The sequence below is a fragment of the Acinonyx jubatus genome, chromosome B3 (genome assembly GCF_027475565.1).
Source record: "Acinonyx jubatus isolate Ajub_Pintada_27869175 chromosome B3, VMU_Ajub_asm_v1.0, whole genome shotgun sequence".
Lineage (NCBI taxonomy): Eukaryota > Metazoa > Chordata > Mammalia > Carnivora > Felidae > Acinonyx > Acinonyx jubatus.
Genome location: NC_069386.1, coordinates 14,396,415 through 14,420,039, shown reverse-complemented (window position 1 = coordinate 14,420,039; position 23,625 = coordinate 14,396,415).

The following is a 23,625-nucleotide window of genomic DNA, read 5'->3' as shown; positions in this document are numbered from 1 at the left end:
TTTAGCTACTGGGGGTTTGAAGGACAGGCAGAAGTTTTCTGGGTGTGGCAGGTGGGTAAGGAGGTCATGCAGTCAGAGAAGAGAGGTGTGAAAATCAGGCCTGAGTGCTGCAAGCTTCAGAAACAAGAATCGGTTTGAAAAGGCTCTAGATGTTCTATCTCCATCCTTACTATCTGGTGTCATGATTATCTGCTCAACAGTTTCCCCACATGGTTTTGAGTTTCTTTTCGAGGGTGGAGAGTAAGTCTTAGCCTCCTACCTCAGTATGTGGTGCTCTCTTACAGGCTCATGAGTGAATAAGCAGTGGGTAAGGGGGCAAGGGGACAGGCAAGATGGAAGGACTTAGTTTGGTGCCAGATTCTAGAAGATTCTAGAAGACTTCGAATGCCATGATAAATAGTTTCTACCTAAAAGTGTTGTGACTCTTAAAAAATGAGTTGAATGGAGGAAATGCTCTCACCCAATTTGTGTTGTAAAGTCCACTTTGCTGAAGACAGAGCAGGTAGACTGAGTAGAGGTCAAAGCCAGAGGATCCCATAGGAGGCCAATGCAATGGTCGTTGAAAAGAGATGATCTAGACTAGAATGAGGGCTTCTTCATGACAACAGAGAGGCCCGGGGAAGATGGCCGAAGTTGACAGGGCAAGACTCAGCCTCTATTCAGAGGTGGGGCCAAAAGGGGCAGTTAATGGCAACTTGAGTTTACAGTTCACATTGGGGAGGGGTGGGATTTGTGGTTGATTAGAAACTGAAGCACGAATAGTGTGGTGAAAGCCAATGACTTTTGTTTTCAACTGAAGTGACCATGGAGCATCTGGGTCCATCGGAAACATAGGTTAGCAGCTCAAGAAAATGGTAGCCACGAGACCATTAGCATTTCAGCGTTGATGCTCTGGGGCACCTGGGTGGATCAGTGGGATAAGCGTCCACCTGGTGGTTTGGCTCAGGTCACGATCTCCTGGTTTTGTGGGTGCGAGCCCCACATTGGGCTCTGCTTGGGATCTTCTCTCCTCTCTCCCTGTCCCTCCCTTACTTGTGCTGTCTCTGCCTGTCTCAAAATAAGTAAATAAACTTAAAAAAAAATAACGGTTGATGCTGCAAGTGTGAATGAGTTCCTCTAACTTCTGTTTATTTTCGTTAGCTTGCCTTTATCTACCTTCCCCCCCTCCCATCCGTGTGTAAGGGCTACTAGGAGAGTAGATGGGCAGATGAGAAGGTTGATAAAGGAAACCAAGAACATTGTGGAAGCAAACATCTGTACTATGTTCTTTGGATGATTTGCCTATTCCTGTTTTCAACCTTATTGACTCTCTACTCTTTCCTATACGGATGAAACTTGCCTTTCTTGTGGTGTCATAAACATAGAAAATTTTGAAAAAAGAATCTCACAGAATATAAATTGACGGCTCTCTGGGCGATTGTAGTCATTCCTTCTTTCTTTCGGCAGGTGGTAGGCATTTGGGTATCACATGCCAGACAAGGGGTTTGACCCTGGATCCTGCAATGAACAGCACAGCCCCCGTACTTACAGACTTAACATTCTTGTCGAGGAGACTTTGGTCAGCCCGGTACACATGTTTAGAAGTTCTCTGCAATATCACTAATATATTTCCTGCTGTCATTCACAAATCCATTTAATACAAAAGAGAGTCTGATGCACGATGGAGGGTATTTTATTACGTGTAATCAGTCTTTTCCCTCGGATGTTGATGGAGGGATTTCCATTCTTTCCACTTCAGTCAAGATGAATCTCATCTATTTATCACAGGATTTACAGAAAGACCTGTGAACAATTTGTGTGACAGCTTCAGAAGGAGATATTCACTCTTGCTTTCTTGGTCTCCTAAAGTCACAGCATTGGGCCAGGCTTGGAGATAGAAGCAATCATGCTGCTTTAACCAAACTTACATTTATCTCTGGGCAAATGCACTTTTTATCCTTCCAATCGTCATGTTAACCATCTGCGGAAAGGCATATATTTCAGATTCCAGAAGTCTGATGAATCGACCAGAACATAATTAAACTTAACCAAATCTCTTTTCTCTCCTCTGGAATGTTCAGCATGCTGCCTCATAAGGCCAGGGCTGGGAGAGTGCATTGTGAGTAGCTGTGAGTGTAGCCTGAATCCAGTGGATTTTGAAGGCATTGTAGACCAGCGTGGGGTTAACTGTAAGTTCTGTCACCTACTAACTGTGTAGCCGTGGAGGCTGATTAACTTCTCTGGGTTTAATGTCTTTCTCCATAGCATGATTATTGCAGGATCAAATCTCAGAGAGTTGTTGCAAAGGCGAAATGAGATGGCATGTATAGATTTGGAGATATTTGGGGCATCTTCCCATTTCACAAGTCACAGTCTTCTCTGAGCAGTGCTGCTAAATGACACGGATGAGACTGGAGAGGCTGTATGTGTGGCATAAGGTCCTGTCTCCCTGCCCCCTGTTGACTGGGGGTGTGTGCCTAAACCATGTGGATCAGAAACCTAAACCACGTTGATCAGATTGTCTCTTCTCATGTTTGGTGCTTGTGGTTGAGATGCACAGAGACTGGGAGTCGGTGAACTGAGTTAGAGCAACCTCAGAGCCTGGAAGGTCAAGCCCTCGATACGTGGGCTCCCGGGTTTTTCTCTTTCTGGATTTCGCTTGTCCCTTGACTTATGTGAGATCTTCTGGTAGATCTCTTCTTCAGCTGGAGTTGGATCCTGATGAGGGGATTGACTAAGAGTTGGACCCCTTGGCACCTTTTGAAAAACCGTCTCCTCCTTCAACGCCATTCTAGTCTGTTTGGAAATCCCTTAGACACCACTGTTTTCCAAATATCTTTTTTCCCCCCCAAGCCCTTCATTTTAGTGACTGCCTGTCATGTGAACTCAACTGTCTCAAGATGGCCTTCTTTCTCCATTTCTATTCCAGCCTTCCTTCAAATCATTCTCCAGACAAAGCCAGAGGGAGGGAGATTCTTCCAAAAGTAGACTGTATAAACTGGGCCATGCAACCTCTCTGCTGAAATCCTTTCCGTGGCCTCCTGATGACCTTGGAGTGACATCTCCACTCCATCATCACCTCCAGGGTCCCCCTGCTCGAAGCCTGTCCGCCATTCCGGCTCTCCCTTCCACTTCTCTTGACCGTGGCCTCTGCTCCGTGGTGCCTTCCTCGTCCCGGTTTCTCAAAAGTCCTAGATCTTTCCTGTCCTGAGGCCTTTTCATGTGTGATTTCTCTTTGGGTGTTCTTTCTCTCCAGAGGGCTCTCAGTCAATCCCTTCGTCTCCTAATGTTAGTTATTTTCCACAAAACCTCCTCTGACCCCCACATCTGAAGTGGATCCCTGGATAAGCCATGTCCTTTGTAACTCTGATGGAAAAGAAGCCGGAGGCATCCATAGCCATTAGGTGTGTTTGCACGGCTGTTTATTTAATTCTCTTCTCTCCCGTGAGGCTCTACGTCACCTGAAGACAGGGCATATGTAGGCTTCCCTCTCCTCTATCCCCAGGGATGTAGGGTGTTCATTCAGGACACCTAGACCGCTGGCGTGGCATCTCGAAGGTTAACATGAAGAGCGGGCAGTTCTGCCTAAACCCGGGGCAGGCAAGGTGATCGGGCATCACTCCGCCCATCAATTAACTGGGAGTCAAAGGATTACGGCCATAAGGCACCCCGACATGCCCAGTGAAAATTCCACCTCTCTCTCTAACGGCAGGATTGTCCTAGGCAAGCAACGCAAAAGGATAGAAATAAACCAAGGTCGATGAAAACGCTGTTACATTCAGAGGGGATACTTTCCATCCGTTTTCAAATTAAAGTCTCATGCAAGCGGCAGAAAAATACACCACAGATTCTTTAGCTTGATTGTTTCAACTTTTAACAGTGAAGTCAATATGTGCCTCCAACTAACTGCTGGGGATTGCTGTGTGATTGCCAGGTTGTTTTATGTACGTGAAGCAACAAAACAATATAAGGTGACAAACAAAAGACGGAGAAATATATAAAAGGGAAAAAAAAAAGTTGGCTGCGTGCTACCTCGGGCTTTAAAACTCTTCTTATACACTTCACCGCGAAGTCTATTAAAGCAAAATATAGTGGAAATACAATATACTGCAATGAATGTCTTCAAACTAGCAATTTAGCGCAAAAGCTGAGGGCAGTTCTTATGCACCGACTTTTAATACCGCGACGATTTGTGGTCTCACAAAGTTCCTGCCTTAGGCAGAAGTTGTGCTGAGTTCTAATAGGCCTAGTTTGTCGGCTGTCAGAATAATGGAGAATTTGGTAGCGGAGGGGCTGGATGCTGTAAACAGTGGAGATAATTAGAAGGTCTGCTGGCAGGATCGTGAAGCTGGTTTATATTCGGTCGCAGGGGAAAGTGTTTGTTAGGAAACTAGCGGGTGACATCACAGTCTGGGTCCCGGCAGGTTTATTTGGGGGAAAATTCTGTGGGTCACTGGACAGGCTAGTTTTCTTTGTTGATTATAATGCTACCGCTATTACTTATAATATTAAGTCAATAATAATGGTTATATATATAGTACATTAACTTGATATAATTAAGTCGATAATAACGCTATTATTGAACACCTACTATGTGCTTGGCCCTGCTCAGCCAGTTCTTCTGTATCTCCATTCCTTTTTTTTTTTTTTTTTTTTAACGTTTTATTTATTTTTGAGACAGTGAGAGACAGAGCATGAACAGGGGAGGGTCAGAGAGAGGGAGACACAGAATCCGAAGCAGGCTCCAGGCTCTGAGCCGTCGGCACAGAGCCCGACGCGGGGCTCGAACTCATGGACCGCGAGATCGTGACCTGAGCCGAAGCCGGCCGCTTAACCGACTGAGCCACCCAGGCGCCCCTGTATCTCCATTCTTTAGAGAAGGAAATCAAGGCTTAAAAGGGTAGTAGCTTTCTTTAATGTGAGACACAAGCACGGAGTGGCGTTTGCAATCACGCAGACACCGTGTTATTCACACTATCCCGGGCCGTCTTCCTGTGGGGGCAGGGTTAATATTGCCGATCACCGTGTTTTAAGCGTCTAGTTTAAATTCGCCATAACCGTGGAGGCCGCTGGCTTCACAGACAGAGGCTGGCACTCAGAGCGAGGTCTCCCATGACTCATTCAAGGAATGAAGATTGCCAGGGATTTATTTTATTTTATGTAAGTGACTATGGAATCCAGACCGTCCTTTTACATAAAGCTATTTTTTACTCCTTGGGGCCAAGTTTATATCCTGCCTGGGAGGACCGAGTGGCCACATCATTGCAGGCTTCACGTGTCACCACCACCGCCCCCCCCCCCCCCCCCGGCCCATCCTGCCTCCACATGGTCACCTTCCCACGTGACTCACGTGGAAGGTAAGAAAACCCAAAGGTGATTCCCCATCAGGTGTGGGAACATGAGTGATGATTCTGCGGTCACTGAGATGTTGACTTTAACTCTGCTTGTACATTTAAGCACACAAGAGAGTCCCCTGCCCGATCAGGGACAGGGACCAGGGACCACGGCATTCTCTGCCTTCAGGAGCTCAATTACACACTTGGACTGATTCCGTTTCTCTTCGAGGATAAATAGTAATTAGCATTTTTCAGCACATTGTGGAATGTCCGCATTCTCCCTCCCGAAAGTTGTAACAAAACTGGGGAACTGACACGCAACGAGCAACAGAAGTTGTCATGGGCAGAGAGACCACAGAGCCCCGAGATTACTCAGCCTGGAAAGGGGGAAGCTGAGAGAGGGCATTATTGTAAGTGTATCAGATACTGAAGGGGGTGACGAAGGACTCGTTTACCAAACACTGGATCATTCGAACAAGAAGGCTTCATCAAGAGACCTTCCTACAGTGCTCCCTTCCAAGCAAAATCAGCTTTCCTCCCCTTTCCTTTGCATTCATATGCCCAAGAATCTGTTTCTCTGTTGCACTTGGTGTCTTATTCAGTTATTTGGGAGAAGTAGCAGGTGTGGGGCAAGGGGCACTAGGGAGGGATAAGACGGTGTGGATTCTAGCCCTGGCTCTGCCATTGTTTCCATTGTTTCTTCCATTGTACCTCAGTTTGCTCATCTACAAAATGGGAATGCTAAGCCTTCCTTAAAAAAAAAAAATTGCATAAAGATCTCAGAGGTCTTGATGAAGGCCAGATGGGAGAAGGCATATAAATGTGCTTCGTGGTCTGTAAATGGGACACCTCTGTGCCCCTCGCCACATGATTTAGACCCACTTTTTTACCCGAGTTGTTGTTGGAACAAAGCAGCCCGACAGCTTGACAACTTGTTTGCTGTGGCTTGTCAGTCCGTCTCTGAGCTTCTCCAGGCCTCTGTCCCTCTAGCCTTCTGGGTCAGAGCTTCCCCGATGCTATGTGAGGGCCATGCCTGAATTACTCAGAAGGACCCATGAAGAAACTGTTGAACGATGGAGTACAAGAGCCAGAAGAAAATGACGCTGTGTGCTGTACTTGGGTGAAAACTTCGGAGACCCATTCCGAGTGCCCCTTGGAGGGCCCGAAACAGATCGGACCCTGGTGCCCACAGCAGTGACTGACCCAAGCACGTTCCCTTGTGTGGTCTCCCCTAGCCGCTCTCTGAGGCGTCTGTAAGCCCTGCCTCAGGCTCTGCTTTCTGGAGGGCTCCAAAGTGAGCCACACCTCTCCAGCCTTCTAGATGTTAGGCTCTGAGGTCATCGCCAACGATATTATCCAGATCAAGAATGATCGTAAAACCATGTAGCTCATCTGTGGACCATTAAGTTCAAGTGAGATTCAGAATCCGCCTCGGAAATTCTGGGGGGTCCGGCTGTTGTTCTCAAGCAGCAAGGAAAATTCTTACCCATCTTGGACTCACATTCTTGTGATGGAGACACTGTCTAGAAGCCCTTAGCTCTAACACGCTTCCATAGAACTGATTTTTTCCAAATCCACTGGCCAAGCAGCCATCAACTGTCACCTGGACAAGAGGCATAGTCTCCTAACCTGTTGCTAGCATTTATCTTCCATCTCTCCAGCTATAATTACTGGCCAGCAGATAGAACAATCCTTAAAAATTCCAAGTGAATCACGTTACTCCCTTATATAATGTCCTTCCGGCTGTTCGTTGCTTTCAGAATGCAATCCAATCTTCTTGTCAAATGCCAATTCCCTTGGAATCTGCCACCTGCCTACCTCGTCAGCCTGGCCCCTTTCACGATCCCCAGCACCCCCCCCTTCCGCCCTCCCCCCCACTGACGCCGCGCAAGCCTCCCTTCAGCAACTTGTCCTCTTTGCTGCCTCAGGCCCTTTGCTCCCGTAATTTCCTCTGACGGGGCCCTTTTCTTCCATTGATTCCTGTGACTCGTTCCTTTCTGGCCCCTCGTCAAATGTCACGTCTGCAAGGAGATATTCCCTGACTGTTCTTTTTACGGAGGATTTCCCCCTCTTTCCAACTGCCATCGCTTATCACACCCTATTGCGGGGGTCAGCAAATATTTCACTAAAAAATAGTGAAGCGGGGGACGCCTGGGTGGCTCAGGCCATTAAGCATCCCACTCTTGATTTCGGTTCAGATCATGATCTCACAGCTCATGAGATCGAGCCCCGTGTGGGGGCTTTTGGCGGCAGTGCGAAGCGTGTGTGGGATTCTCTCTCTCTGCCCCTCTCCGGCTCACCTGCGTGAGTGTGCGGGCTGCGCGTGCTCTCTCTCTCTCTCTCTCTCTCAAAAGAAATAAATGAACATTAAAAAAAATAACGAAGCAGATAGTGAACATTGCACATTCTGTGGGCCATAAGGTAGCTGGTGCAACCATTTAACTGCTTTTTTATGGTTACAGCAGCCGTAGACAAAACATAAATGATTGGGAGGGGGTGTGTTCCAATAAAACTTTATTTACAAAAACAGGCATTGAGAGTGCCAGACGTGGCCCTGAGGGCCATAGTTTGCTGATCCCCGTACCTCTTGAGGGTTGTTGATGTCATTTATTCCAGTTTAAAAATAACCCTGTGCTCATTAACCTGTTTGTTGTTTGTCCTCTGCAGCTGACTGTATATTGGGTGAGGAAGGAATCATGTGCCTTTATCACTGTGATCTCAGTGCCTAGAACGGTTGCGGACAAGGTAGACGCTAAATACATATTTGTAAATAGACAAACGATGAAATGGATCTCTCTTGTTGTATCTCGACCCCGCATCTTATGTACTTACAATTTCCTTTACGGCACTGTTCCTAATTTTCGATTGCTTAATTTACCTGTTTGCGCAAGCTCCGAGCACATAAACTAGGTGCGTCTTATTTAATTCAATGATATATCTGTCAATCCCTAGTATAGTGCTTGGCACATAAACCTTCAAATAAGCGGGATGACTAAACGAATGCATCAATGTAGATTATTTCCATGGACAAAAGGAAGCACTGACCTCCAATTCTGATAAATGCTCGTTTAAGAAACTACATCCATGTTAATGTGAATGCATGAATGAATGAAATGAGTCTACTGGTTCTCCGTGGCTATAATGAAACATTTCTAAACATTTCTCCAAATTAATCAATCTAAGGATAACTAGCAGAAAACAAGAAAACTAGTTTATTTCCCATGGTCTGGATAAGCCTCCTTAAGCCCTTTGGGTTTGGTAACCGGACACATTTTCAGGCTGTCTCCTTAGGTAGCGCTCAGTATGACATTTGAAGACCTTCCCTCCTTGCTTTGTAGGTCTCTCCTTATCTGCTGCTGAGAAATGATTTTGTTGACTCGTGGCCATAACCACGTTTCTCTCTCCCTGGGAAAGCTTAAAACCGAATTCAAGGAACGCAAAGCTGGAAAAAGACATAATGCATCACAATCCAGATGAAAAACTAATAACCCGTGAATAGCGTGACGATGACATCTCCCAATTTGCATGGGGCAAGCATTGTTTTTGCCATTTATTTTATTTATTTATTTTTTTCCACGGAGTCATTATTAGTAACGTCTCTTTTTCTTCTCAGAAGGGCTGATTTGGACAATGAATTATCTTGTCACTGGAAACGTAAGGAAAAATGTTACCTTTCTTTCCCGAGGACAAGCTGGCCATGCTCTAGAGGAAGTCCTTCCTACCCTAATTTTCCCGCAGTCCATGTGGAGAGGCGGGTGTAAACTCCTATTGTCCAGTGGGTTAGGAATTATGGAGACTGAGGCCAAGGGCAGTGGTTAGAACATTGACTCTCTGCTGGGCTTTACATCCTGGCTCAGAAATTCCTTGTCTGTATTGTCCTTAGCCTCTCGGTACCGCACCGTTGCCTCAGTTTCCTCACCTGAAAATGGGGTAATTATAGTCCCAATCTCCTCGGGCTCAATAATTCTAAGATATCTTACTACATGCCTACGTGTGTTTCTTAATGCTCTCGAGAGGATTTTCAGTCTTTAGTTGAAAACTATTTTCAAAAGACTTGAGAAACGTTGACCATCATGTGGGATTTTGTATAATAATATCTTTATTGCAAATCTGATTGGCATGTTTGCCTTAAATGTCATGAAAAGGTTTCCACTGCCTTAACATTTGCCTGATTGTGTGATGTCCCCAAATATTTTGTAATTTTTGTACCTCTCTGAACCTAGGGCACAATAAAATAAATTAAATTAATTAGGGCTGATAATTATTCTAGCGAACCCTCATCTTGCATAATGCATCAATTCAACACTGCTTTGTTGCAAAAAAAATCCAGTTTGACTGACACATAAGAGTAAAGTAATATAAGGTTCATTTCTATTTAATAGCATCTGATTGTATTCTCTTGATAAGTCAGATAATTAAGTAATTCCTCTGTAATTATTAGTATTAATTTTATATATCCTTTCTGGTTACCAGAATTATTATTCCTTCTGTAAGAGTGGCAATTATTGTTAATTTAATTCCATATTCTACATTGACTCCCGGTAAATGATTCTGAATCTTAAAACTATTGTGTTTGTTTAGGCCCTAAAAACATGCACTCATATAACTTTTCCATTTCTTAGCTCATTTAATTTGTGATTTAGTTAGGTAGTTTTACAAAGTTAATTTGGTCATCTCTGAAATCTAGACATTGTTGTTATTTGCTCTGTAATATACAATTCATGAACAACAATTATTTTTTCATTGTTCTAGAATCGTTTGTTTCTTACTTTTGTGAGGGTTATCGGGCTTTTTCTTCTTATTTATTTTTACTTTTATTTTTTTTTCAGGTTTGTTTATTTACTTGGAGAGAAGAAGAGAGAAAGCACCAATACAAGCAGGGGAGGGACAGAGAGAGAGGGAGAATTCTCCAGCAGGCTCTTCTCTGTCAGTGCAGAGCCGGATGTGGGGCTTGATCTCAGGAACCTCGAGATCCTGACCTGAGCCGATATCAAGTTGGATGCTTAACCCATGAGCCACCCAGCCAGCCCAGCTTATCAAGATTCCTAGGAAATACCTTGCATGATACTTTCGCTTTACAAATATGAGACCCGAGGAGGTTTTGTGACCAGCCCAGGCTCATCACCCAGCCCAATGTCCGTCTTCTTTTACTTTTCTGCTTTTCTCTTGACTTAAAAATGCTACTCTGCTTTGGCAAACCTCACTCATTGTCTTCAGCCTTATTAGCCTCGTCCTTCAGACCAAACATGGTCAGTCCTCCGCTGTAAGACATGGGGGGGGGGTCCTCAGATAAAGGAGGAAGGGGTAGGTTCTAGAAGGCAGGGCTAGACACGCTCGTGGTGTTGATTTGAATCGGGGGCAGCTCCTGAAGGTTCTTAGGTAGGTGAGTGGTGGGCGTGGGTAGGAGGTGACAGGAAGGGGCATGAGGATCTGTAATGGTGGACCGCTTTGTGCTCTGGAGAGAGGGAGAGGGAGAGTGAATTGATTCTTCCAGAAATGACCTGCGATCAACAGTCAGGAATCCAGAGTGAGAACCACAGGCAAGCAGGTGACTTAGTCTTTCCCAAACAGACTCTGTCCAGTTGTGGCCATGCTCCATCCACCTCCACTCTGAAAGGTCTGTCAAAGTGGACTTTTCCTCTCTAGTCTCGCTGCTACGTTCCCAGTCACTCCCCCACCATCACTGTGCTAGGCTCGCCTGACATTTCCACACCGGGGTCCCTGTCTTGGCCTCTTGCTCGGGTCCACCCTGCCCACCACCTCTCCTCCTCCCTGTTTCTTTCCCCGCTCCCTCTTTCCCTTCTCTCCCCAGAGGAAGTCTGCTTATGGGCTCATTCCACATGCCACTGGCGCTCGGATTCCTCCCTCTCTTCTTCCAAGCAGAATGAGATGTCCCTGCTTTGGTTTGCCCATTTCCCTGTGTGTACGGCTCCAGAATAAGGTGATGGTTACACTGGGGTGAGTCATTTATGTGTGAGTCTGATTTAGCACTGGACATCCAGTGCCTACCACCAGACTGAAGACCTAGCAACTTCTCAATAAATAGTTTCGAATGAATCTTTCGGTTTTTGGCACCCCAGTTCAGGGAAAAGCAAAGATATGGAAACGAAAAGACAGTGGTGTAGAGACCGCAGAAGGAATTCAGCTTGAAGACAAGTGGTCCGGGTGGGCAGAAGTCGTCTCCTTTAGAGAGTCATTCGGAGACTCAGGCTCCTCCCGTGGGGCGTTGTCAGGTTGAAACTTGGGTCACAACCCTTCTGCGTTCCAGCTGGTAGGAAGAGAATGAAAGCACGAGGGAGGCAATGACTCAAGGCCATGGTGAGGAAATGGCCCACATTGCTGCTTCTCAGATTCATTTTGCTCTGAGTCGGTCACATGACTATATTGCAATGCAAAGATGGTGAGGAAATGCCGTGTATCCAAATGTCCGAGCAATAGAGGAGGACCAATTTTGGTGGGCAACTAGCCATCTCCACCCACTTGCCTTTCTAACTTTCTTTGGAGCCATATCATTGCCCTCCCTCACCAGATCCCTTCAGGCATCATGGCCATGAGATCTCATGCGATGCGTTGAGAAATACCAGTCTACCTGCAAATGTATCAACTGTCTGATATCAACCAATCGTCTGTCTTCACTATTTCTTTCTTTCCTTTGAAAGTTACCGTAAACTTTCCTACTTAAACTGTCAGGCTTTATTTACTTTCTGTATGAGGAACAAGTTCCTGTACGTTAATTTTGTCTTATTTCTTTGTTTAATTAGGCAGTCTCTATTTGGCATAACCCAGGCCTGATTTAAATTTCTTTCTTTTTCTTTTTTTTCCCCCTTGTCTATTGTCTCTCTTATGGCATTTTCCAGGAACTGTACTAATTTAGGGGATCTTTTATCTTGATCAGCCTCAGCAAGCGAAGAAAGTAATTTTTTTCTGAAAGTATTTGTGAAAATTCTTTTGTACAGCTACTTCCTCTTAGGAGTTGTTCTTTTGTACGTCTTACTTAATGCCATGGATGTTAGTTCTATAATATTAGAGCATCCTCATAAGGATGCTGTGAGCAGTGATGCTGGTTTAAGAGACACAGTGCCTGCTTCTTTGAAACAGCTGAGTTTTAAAGATCCCCGGGTGGCACCTGAATCAACATTATTTCCCCTTTCACACTCCTAGATAAGAACTCACTGTCATACGTATGCCGATATATGTGTGTGTGTGTAGGTATATATATATATATATATATATACACATATATGTGTGTGCGTGTATATATATGTGTATATATATACATATATATGCATATATGTATGTATGTGCACACATACATATATGTATGTATATACAGGCACATGCATGCATATACATATATGTACATACATGCACATATACATATATGTATACACATACATATGTGTGTACACGTATGTATACGTATATATGTACATATATGTATACATATATACATACATGTATATATGTATACATATATGTATGTATATACATATATATGTATGTATATAAATGTATGTGTATGTATATATGTATATATATACACCATATTATATATGTGTATGTGTGTATGTATATGTATATATATACCATATTATATATGTGTGTGTATATGTGTGTGTATATATCATATTACATGTATGTGTGTGTATATGTATATATATATACCATATTATATTTATGTGTGTGTGTATGTGTATATATACATATATATATACACACCATATTATGTATGTGTGTGTATATGTATATGTACATATATACACCATATTATATGTGTGTGTGTGTGTATATCAGCATACATATGACAGTGAGTGTGTATATGTATAATATGGTATTAGATACCATATATAATATATGAAGCTGTTAGCATATGGTATATATATTATATACATAATATGGGATATGTCATGTATTTGAGGCTGTTGATACATGGCATATATATTATATAGATATATAATATGCTATATACCGTATATATAATATGGCATAATATACACCATATATAATTATATCATAATATGCATACATATTATATGTATTACTTATTATAATATGTATGATATGTATATATAATAGATATTATATATGAGATACCATATTATTTATGTATATGATGTATATATATCATATATATATGCACCATATACCAACAGCCTCAACGTTTGAAGAGGACAGACAGATTCTGTTTGATTCTGTTTTGTTAGCAAATCCATGACGCACGCTTCATTTTTTTAGCTTTTCCTCAGTTTGGTGGTTAGATTTTCTTAGAAAAAGTTTTAAAATGCTCTAAGTACCCCTCTGCAAGAGTGAGATCTGCACATGCTATTTTCAGTGTTGTTGGTAGATCTCTGAGAAGGAGCTCACGTGTGGTGAGCCTGGGAGGGAAAAACAAATCCCGCTGCTGACTTAAGCCTGTAGCCCCTGTGATGCTGAGCCCCAGGGCTGTGAACCGAGGTGGTGGCTGGGCCCGCGGTGCAGTTTTCAGGGGTCTCTCCCGCCTGCTGGTTGTTTCCTCTATGAACCCCAGTGGGGTTGCGCTGGGACTGCCCTGTTGTTCTCTTGTCCTGGCCTTTCGTACTGCCCCTCGGAATAAATGCCGAGTCCCCATGAATCAGAGAGAAGGGGAAGACGGGGCCTTCTCCATTCTTACCACTAGCCACCCCCCCCCCTTACATACAGTGAAAATAATAATGGTAATGCCAGTTTTGAACACCCATTGTGTTCCAGACACGATGCACGCTACCTGCAAGTCTGTCCACAGCCCTGTCCACCAGGCATTAATTATTATGCTTACAGTGCTTGATTGATCATTGAGCTTTGGGGAACACTCAAAGAGTCCCAGCTGAAGAAGGGCAGCCTTGAGGGTCCCCACTCACCCCTCTGCTCTCTTGGAACATTAGATTCTTTTTTTTTTTTTTCTGGTGCATTTCCTCTACATCTGAACACATGCATCCTGGAATTTCTCTGCCTTCCAAAGTTTTGGGCAACCTTATTCACTCTTGTGGCTTCCAAAGCTGGACCGATGACCCCCATGTCTCCCCTCTGCTCATGACGGAAATATCCGGGGTCTTGTAAAATCACCTCACCTACTCACCTGTGGCAGGTTGACGTGGTTTCCTGGAACAGCCAAGATAGGCACCAGGAGCCCCGTCAGTTCACCTCTCCCTGGGAGTCTCACCCCAAGTCCATGAGGGTGTCTTGTAAGTATATCTTGGGGGCAAAACGAGGTATCGGTGTCTCCAGGGTTCGGACTCCAACTGCCGCTTGTTGGAGCAAAGTTTTAGCCTCTTCCACTGACCTTTCAGCCATGGATCTCATGGGTGCCACATCTGCTTCAGTGCGACAGTCAGAAGGACCCACGATGCGGAACTAACGACACCATCGCCCAGATGGAAAATTAAGGAGCCCTGTGGAGAACCTGCCTGAGCCCAGTCGCACAGCACTGGAGGCCTGTCTCACGTCAAGCTTACGTTTTCCTTTCAGGTTCAGCTTCCAGCCCTACCTGCCTCGGTGTCTGAGCACAAGCGGCCAGAAGGGACACTCCTACCGTCTGTGGTATTTTCTGTCTGGCTGATGCTTCTTTCCGAAAGCCCGGCCCTGCCCTCCCTCACCACACACACACACACACACACACGCACACGCACACGCACACGCACACACAGGCACGCGCGCTATCCCAAGCGGGCTTCTCTGGGCTTCCTCATGGGGAGCTCTGTCTTCTCACTAATCACTCAACGACGGTAAGGATGTATTCTCCTGTCTTCTTCTCTTTCTTTGAGAAAGGAAGCTTCTTGAGGACAGGCATCATGTCCTTTCTCTTCAAGTGTCTCCAGCCCCTTGCCCGGGGTTATTTTGGTCGGATGGTCGGTTTGTAAACACCCCAGATGTTGGGGAGCGTGTGCGTTTCTTTGTGGGACCCCTGCACCGCCGGAGCCTCGGTGTCATGCAGAGTGAGAGCTTCTCAAGACGTGCCCGAGAGGGGAGAAGTCACCCTGGCCTCCCGGGCCTCCCGGGCCTCCCGGGCCTCCCTTGCCGAAGGGCCTCAGCTGGTTCCCCAAGACCCACCCGGCCTGCGAGAAAATGTTCCTCTAATCGCTCTGACTCAGGCGCTTCTCAGCACCTGGGTGACTCCGGCTATCATGAGTCAATTGTCTTTCTGGCGACACTGGAGGATATTTGGAAACACTTCCAGAACTTGGGAGCAGCGAGAAGCAGACAAGCAGACAGTGCGTGATTGCACTGGGACTCAGGAGCAAACCTCAGCTCCCCCACCCCGCCCCCGCCCCCCCCGGCCGTGGCCCCGCGCCAGGTCTCCGCGGCTCGTGGAGACAGAACAGCCTTTGGAAGTGCTGCAGATTGAAAACGGAATCGGTTAACATCTCCCTAAGCAGCCAGTAGTCGGAACAAGGAGCGTGTTTGATAATGGAGAGATCCTGGGAGAAAGGCCGGGCCCGCGCCTCCCTCGTGCTGGAGCGTGATGCAAAGCAGAAATTAAAATAACCCCCACTGGGGAGTGTGGCACAGCTGCCTGGGGGTAAGAGAACAGCAGGCAGGCAGGCGTGGGGCAGGGTGGGGGGGGGGGTTGTATCAGGAAATCAGGCGTGAGGTTGGAGGGCCTTGCAAGGCTGGCTCTGGCATTTCCCGGTTGGTACTTGTCACGGAACTCAGATTGCTATCAGAGTCCTAATGCTAAGCGCCTCTCTCACTCCTGGTGGTGATGGATCTGCAGGGGTGGGGGGTGGGGGGGGGCTCTGAGCCGGAGAGCCGGCAGCCTTGGCCCTGGGGGACGAGTGCCTCTTTGCCTGCGCACTTCACCTTCTTTTAACCTTTCTATTCCTGGAGGTCAGTGTTATTCATGGTTACGGGCGATGTGATTCATGATATGGGCAGTGGGGGAAAGTGGCCAGAGCAAGGACTTCAAGTTTGAATCCAAAAAATATTTAATGCTTCTTTATTTATTTTGAGAGAGAGAGAGAGAGAGAGAGCAGGGGAGGGGCAGAGAGAGGGGGAGATAGAATCCCATGTAGGCTCCCGAACCGTCAGGGCAGAGCCGGCCTGAGGCGGGGCTCGAACTCGCGCACCCCCTGAGGTCACGACCTGAGCCGGAATCGCGAGTTGGAAGCTGAACCGGCTGAGCCACCCAGGCACCCAAAGTTCGAATTCAAACCTGAAGTTAAAATCCAGGTCTGTCCCCTCTGTGCCACAGTCAGGACATCACTTGACTTCCTGGAACCGTAATGACCTAATGTGTTAAATGGGGGGAAAATCATACTGAGCTCATCGGACCATGGGAAAGATGGAGAAATATACTGTGAGTGCACCTAGTCTGGGTCAAGGTTGTTCGTCCAATCTGAACGTCCTCACTTGATATCTGTATGCAGGGGGCTTGAAGATTCTTAACCGTCTTTCCGGCCTTCTTTTCATGTGAGATGTAGACACATTTCCAAAATTGCTGTCACGTGCTGGGCCGATGATTTACGGCCACGAAAATCCCATCAAGCCTTTTCACCTCAGCCCAAGGCAATCCAATCCAGTGCCACCATACTGAAATAAAATGCCAAGCGTGTGGTGTGGCCCAATGAATGATCAGAATATGGGAAGTAGGGCGCCTGGGCGCCGCATCCTGTTGAACGCCTGACTCCGGATTTCAGCTCAGGTCACGATCCCGGGGTCGTGGCATCAAGCCCCGCATCGGGCTCCATGCTGAGTGTGGAGCCTGCTGAAGATTCTTTCTCTCTCTTTCGCCGTCCCTCTGCCCCTCTCTCATTCTCTCTCTCTCTCCCTCTAAAGAAAAATGATGGTAATTCTCCACGGATCTATTAGTTGTTGACTATCAGAGTTATTAATGAATGAATGAATGCATTAGTTTCTAACTGGAAACAATTTTCCTCACCCTGGAGGGAGAATCTTGCAAGAGCTGCCACTTACCACTTTGCACTGGCCTATCTCCAGTGTCACGGCCTGTGTTAGCTGCTTCAGTGAATGCCGAGCTGGAAATAACCAGCTTTCTTCTAATAATGTAGAAAGTCTCCCATGAGTCCAGGTGTCACTACCCAGACTGAAATTAAGGATCAAGTGACTAATTACGGTGGGTCCTGGTGAGCCAGTGAAAGCCTAGACATGTCAGGCTACGGTGACTCACAGGACTTTACCAGAAAAGACCCCAGATTGTCACCAACAAGACCCGGACTCTTACAAACTAGCGGGAATACCGTATTCCAGACTAATGAATTTCCCGTTTCCGTAACACAGCTATACTCGGTATACCGTGTGCTCTTTGTAATCTAATTTCAGTTGAATTACTTTTGACAATCTGCTCAAAATGTGTTTATTACAGAGAATCATTATAGGAATAATTTCTTTTCCTCTTCAGCGTGCCTTTCCCCCCCACTCCACCCTCCTTCTTTTTCTCTGTCCCTCCTTTGAAATGTGCTTCCCTCTGTTAAACATATCAAATGAGTTGAGCAGTCCAAATTTCTTCCCTGTTCCTTTTCTCATCTCCTTAATCTCTTTCCTTTGCCCATCCTTTATCAAAGAAAGCAACGTCTTTTTCTTCAAGAGTTTTCCAAGCGGTTGACATACACGAGTTCAAGTTTTATGGACTTCGCCTTACATTACCCAGCCCCAAACTATTTCCTGAGGCTTTTCTATACCGGGCGCCTTCCTAGGCACGTGGCATGGAGAAATACAACTTGTGAGGGTCGCTCCTCACAAGGAAATAAAATACACAGTGCTAAAAATTTTAAGCTTATTTATTTATTTGGAGAAAGAGAGAGAGAGAGAGAGAGAGAGAGCATGAGTGGAGGAGGGGCAGAGAGAGGGAGCGAGAGAATCCCTCTGTGCTGTCAGCCTGATGCGGGGCTCCAACTCCTGAACCTTGAGATCATGACCTGAGCCGAAACCAAGAGTTGGACGCTTAACCAACTGAACCACCCAGGCGCCCCCACGGTGCTACAAATTTTAAAAGGTCCTCATTTCAGTACGGATTCATTCATTCAATACTCGCTCAACTGTTTCTTTAATTTTTAATCGTGTTTAAAGAATAAGGCATTAAAGACACATGGGAAATTCCACAAAACAGCATCGGTAGTTCCCAGGTACCCACTTCCCCCCACAAAACATCGTGCGTAGTCATGACAGGTTTTCAAAACCAGGAAGTTGATGTCGGTACAAAACTGTTTACAGGCACTGTTTTGCGTGACACATTTGAAGTGCTTTGGGCCTCAACAAAAGAGTGTTTCAAGGACTAGCTGCTCGACGGGGGCTGCTTTTGTCACCCAGGGGACATTTGGGCAATGTCCAGAGATGTTTTTGGTTATCACGAATGCAACTATTTCTAGGGCATCCAAGTAATGATGAAGAAGAGGACAGCAGATCAGGCGAGACTGTGGAGTCCTAGGGAGTGCATGCCTGTCCAAAAGAAACAGCACGTGGGAGTTTGCCTTGTGAACACAGAGGCCAACTTTGGGTGGTCATCAGATTTGTCCTTAGAAAGCAGCCATTTGGGTTTTGAAATGGAGGCTCCTCATTTGAAATTTCAAAAACCAAATCCAGAGGCCCGCAATGTTTGTGAGGATTGCTGGGGGCGATATTACTGCGAGAGCATTGTAAGGTTAAGGTTAAGGCTAAGGTTAAGGTTAAGGTTAAGCTCGGTTAAGACTGGAGGTCACTGGCTAACTGTGGAATCTCTCAAAGTCCTTTGAGTGCTTGTCTCTGAGCCTCAGTTTCTCCGAGGGTAAAATGGAAATGATTTTCTGAGCCTCAGTTTCTCCGAGAGTAAAATGGAAATGATTTAAACCTCATAGGATTATTTTGAGAATTACTTAAGACAAAGCGTGTGTGACTAGCTTAGCATTCTGCTTTGGATCAGATAGATATCTAATAGTTGCACCCTAATAGGACAAGGATGTTGGATATTTTTCTTTTTTCTCCGGCACCTTCTTCCCTGCTCATTGCTAACGAGCCACTGACACCTTGCGCTAGGCTGAGCCCTTCTCAGAGAGGAGAAGCTGATGGCTTATAATTACAAAAAACAAAACAAAACCAAACAAAACAGCAAGAAACTACCGTTTGCGTAGTAGTTTATTGACTGTACGTAAGTATGGCTTCCTTCCTTTGGAACAGAATCTCCCGATGCTCATTTAGACAAACACCCCATACTTCTTAGACTTTGTTGAATGGTACATTTGACTCCGTGCAGGCATCACTAATTTAACCATTTTGATTGAATTGGACAGAAGTGTACGTGACTAGACTATGTCAAAACTGCTGAATTCATAGGTGTATTCACTTAAAATGGATGTGCAGGCCTATTTCACTAGTGGATCCCTTGGGTCACTTGTTAAATCTCTAAGTATTACATCTATTTTTGCTTTCCTCCAGAGGGGAACTGTCTGTGCTCCCCGGGTATTCCAGCTTAACTCAATATTCCCTGGGCTTATAATTTGTTGACTCAAGTGTGGCATAGCTTCTATCATTAGCCACATCCACTCTGCTCTATTTTCCACAAGTAAGACCGAGAAACATAGGATTGTTGCCTATCACCCAGACCCAGAGGGAATTTCTGACCCACATTGTCTTGGAATAACCAGGCTCTGGGAATTGGGGGCAATTTTAGAGCCAAAGTGTATAATCTGTGCCAAATGCTGCCAGCGAGCTTGGGCAATTTGTGTATATTCTTTATTTTAAAATCTTCAAATATCCGATTGGACTTACGCTTTGGTACGTATTAGACACCTCTAATAAGGGAAGTTGTCTACAAGTGCCTGGGTGGGGAGAGTGGTGTTGTTGCTAGATTATCTGCTCACAAGCAGTAAGCATGAGTTATTCACAGTGGGCACAGAGTTTAAGGCACTTGGTTGAAAAACAAGTACCTCCCCGTGTCTCTTAATCCTTCATTGTAGTATCCTTCTCACTTTCGATGAACTTGGAGGTTGTGCCGGTAAGGGTAAGCTAAGTAAGTCACACTATGCAACAGTCCAGCGACTTAGAAACAATGAGCATTATTTCCGTCTCAAGCTTCCTGCTCAAGGAACATTGTTAGGGAGGGGAGGTTGCTTTTCTTATACCCTTGGGGGCCCGATACATTGAGGCTCCTTCACCTGAGGACGGTATCACCTTAATTCCAGGCTTCAGGGGTCATGGTGGCAGGGGAAGAACATTTGGAGCATCAAACACTGCCTTTAAAAGCCTTCCCACTTAGAAGTGACACACTTCAGCTCCCCTTTTGTTGACCAAAGCAATCGCATGGGGCATGTGCCATCCAGAAGAAGAGGAGAGCCAGAAACCTTGGTGAGTTCTAGTACTTTCTATAGAAAGTATCTCGGGGATCTCAATAACGGAAACAGTGTACATATCATGGATGGAGATAAAATAAGAAGCAAAGAGAAAACTCTTCAAAAACTATATATATATACATATACATATATAAAAGCTTATATGTATATATGTGTATATATATAAAAAACTGTATATATATACATGTACTATATAAAAACTATACATATATAAAAGCTTATATGTATATATAATTTATATTTCATATAGGAAAATATTATATATTATTACATATAATGTATGTAAATAGAATATATATGTCCTATATAAATACGTATATATGTTAAATCTGATATATTTTTATACATAGTGTTGCATGATTAAGTTAGCTTAGGAAATGGTCTGTAATCTATCACTTAAAGATTTATAGCGCACAGTGCTTATTTGCTCTGAAAAATAAGGCAGCAAACAAATTTAACCTCTATAATGCGATTTTTTAAAAAATTTTTTAATGTTTATTTATTTTTGAGAGAGAGAAAGACAGAGTTTGAACTGGTGAGGGGCACAGAGAGAGAGGGAGACACAGAATCCGAAGCAGGCTCCAGGCTCCGAGCTGTCAGCACAGATTCTGACGCCGGGCTCGAACTCACGGACCGGAAGATCATGACCTGAGCCGAAGTTGGACGCTTAACCGACTGAGCCACCCCAATCTAAAGCCGTTTTTTTCTGGCAGCTTTATTAAGGCGTGATTTATGTAATATAACATTCCCTAATTTTAAACAAAAAAATTCAGCGATTTTTAGTAGATTCACAAAGTTGTGCGGTGACCACCACAACCTACTATTAGAATGTTTCCATCACCCCAAAATGCCCCATATGCAATTAGTCAATCCCTGCTCCAACTCATAGAGCAGACAGCCAATAATCTGCTCTCTGTCTCGTCTCCATCGGTGTGCCTTTCCTTGTCATTTAACATAAATCTTACCGTACAAAGTCTTTTTGTGTATGTTTGGTTTCTTTTTACCCTGCAAGATGAGAATCAGAAACATTGCTGCAGGTATCAGTGGTTCCTTCCTTTTATTTCTGCATCGTATTCAGTTGTATAAATATTTTCTGCATCCATGCATCAACTGGTGAGGTTTCTAGTTTCTCTAAATCCTCACCCCAAATCGACATGGTCTGTCTTTCAATTATCACCATCCTGATGGGTGTGAGGTAGCATCTCATTGTAATTTTAATTTACTTTTTCCAGACAACTAATAATGTCGATCAATTTTCATACGCCTGTTAGCAATTCAGAGAGTTCTTTAGTGAAATGTTGTTTATAAGGATTGGTATTATTTCTTTCATTTTTTTAATGCTTATAGACAGAGTGTGAGCAGGGGAGGAGCAAAGAGAGAGAGACACAGAATCCGGAGCAGGCTCCAGGCTCTGAGCTCTCAGCACAGAGTCCGACACGGGGCTCGAACCCATGAACCGCGAGATCGTGACCTGAGCCGAAGTCAGACACTTAAGCAACTGAGCCACCCTGGCGCTCTGTATTTCCTTAAATATTTAATAGAATTTGTTAGCCAAGCTCTCTGTACCTGAAATGTCTTTGTGTAAAAAATTTTAATTGCTTAATTTGTGTCTGTCTAGGAATTTATTTCATATCCATTTCACTTAAGTTGTCTAATTTTTTAGCAGAAGTTTTATGGGCATGCCCTTTAATCTTTTTAACTTTGATAGGGTTGTTAGTGATATCTCCTCTTTTATTCCTGATTTTTGATCATTTGTATTTTTGTTTTCCTTGTTTAGTCTAAATAAAAATTTGTCAGTTTTGTTGAGCTTTTCAAGAAAGAACTTTCTTTTTTTTCCCTAATTTTGTTTTTGTTTTCTATAATTTAAACTTTATTATCTCCTTCCTTCTTTTGATTTGACTTCAGGATGATAGTATTTTTCCAGTTTTTTATAAAGTAAGTTTTGGTTTTGATTGGTAATCTTTCTTCTTTTCTAATACAGGCGTATATGTATACATAATTTTTTGATATAGTGTGTTTTCATTTTAACTCACTCAAAATATTTTTTAATTATCTCTGTGTTTATTCTTTAAGACATACTTTTTTTTTTAGAAAGTGTATGTTTAATTTCCAAATATTTGGGGATTCCTCAAATTTCTTTCTATTGTTAACTTTTATTTGAATTCCATCGTGGTCGGAGAATATGTTTTGTGTGATTTCAGTTCGTTTACATTTCTTGAGACTCGTTTCGTGCTTAGCATGTAGCCTACTTTGGTGAATATTTCAAGGTAGAACTTAAAGACAGTGTACATTCTACTATAAGTGGGTATGGTGTTCAATGGGTATCAATTAGTTCAAGTTAGTTGAGAGTGTTGCTCAATTCTTGTATGTCCCTAATGATTTTTGGTCTAAGTGTTCCAGACCAACTCAGAGTATACTGTTACTGGGAGCGTAGCAATGAAATCTCCAACTCTTGGGGCGCCTGGGTGGCACAGTCGGTTAAGCGTCCGACTTCAGCCAGGTCACGATCTCGCGGTCCGTGGGTTCGAGCCCTGCGTCAGGCTCTGGGCTGATGGCTCAGAGCCTGGAGCCTGTTTCGGATTCTGTGTCTCCCTCTCTCTCTGCCCCTCCCCCGTTCATGCTCTGTCTCTCTCTGTCCCAAAAATAAATAAACGTTGAAAAAAAAATTAAAAAAAAAAAAAAGAAATCTCCAACTCTTATTATTGACATTGCCTATCTCCTTTCAGTTATGTTTGGTTTCGCTTCATATATCTTGGGACTCTTTAGTTGGATGTATAAGTGTTTATAATTTTTATATTTTCTTGATGAATTGGCCATACTGATCATTAGGAAATGTCCCTTTTTCATACTAATTTTTTTTTAAATTGTGTTTTGTCTGACACTTTTGTGTATTTTGTGTATCTCTCTTATGGGTAAAATTTGCATATTTTTTCCAAACTCTTACTTTCAATCTGTTTGTGTCTTTGAACTTCAAGTGTGTGTCTTTAAGACATGGAGTTTGAATTTGCTGCTAA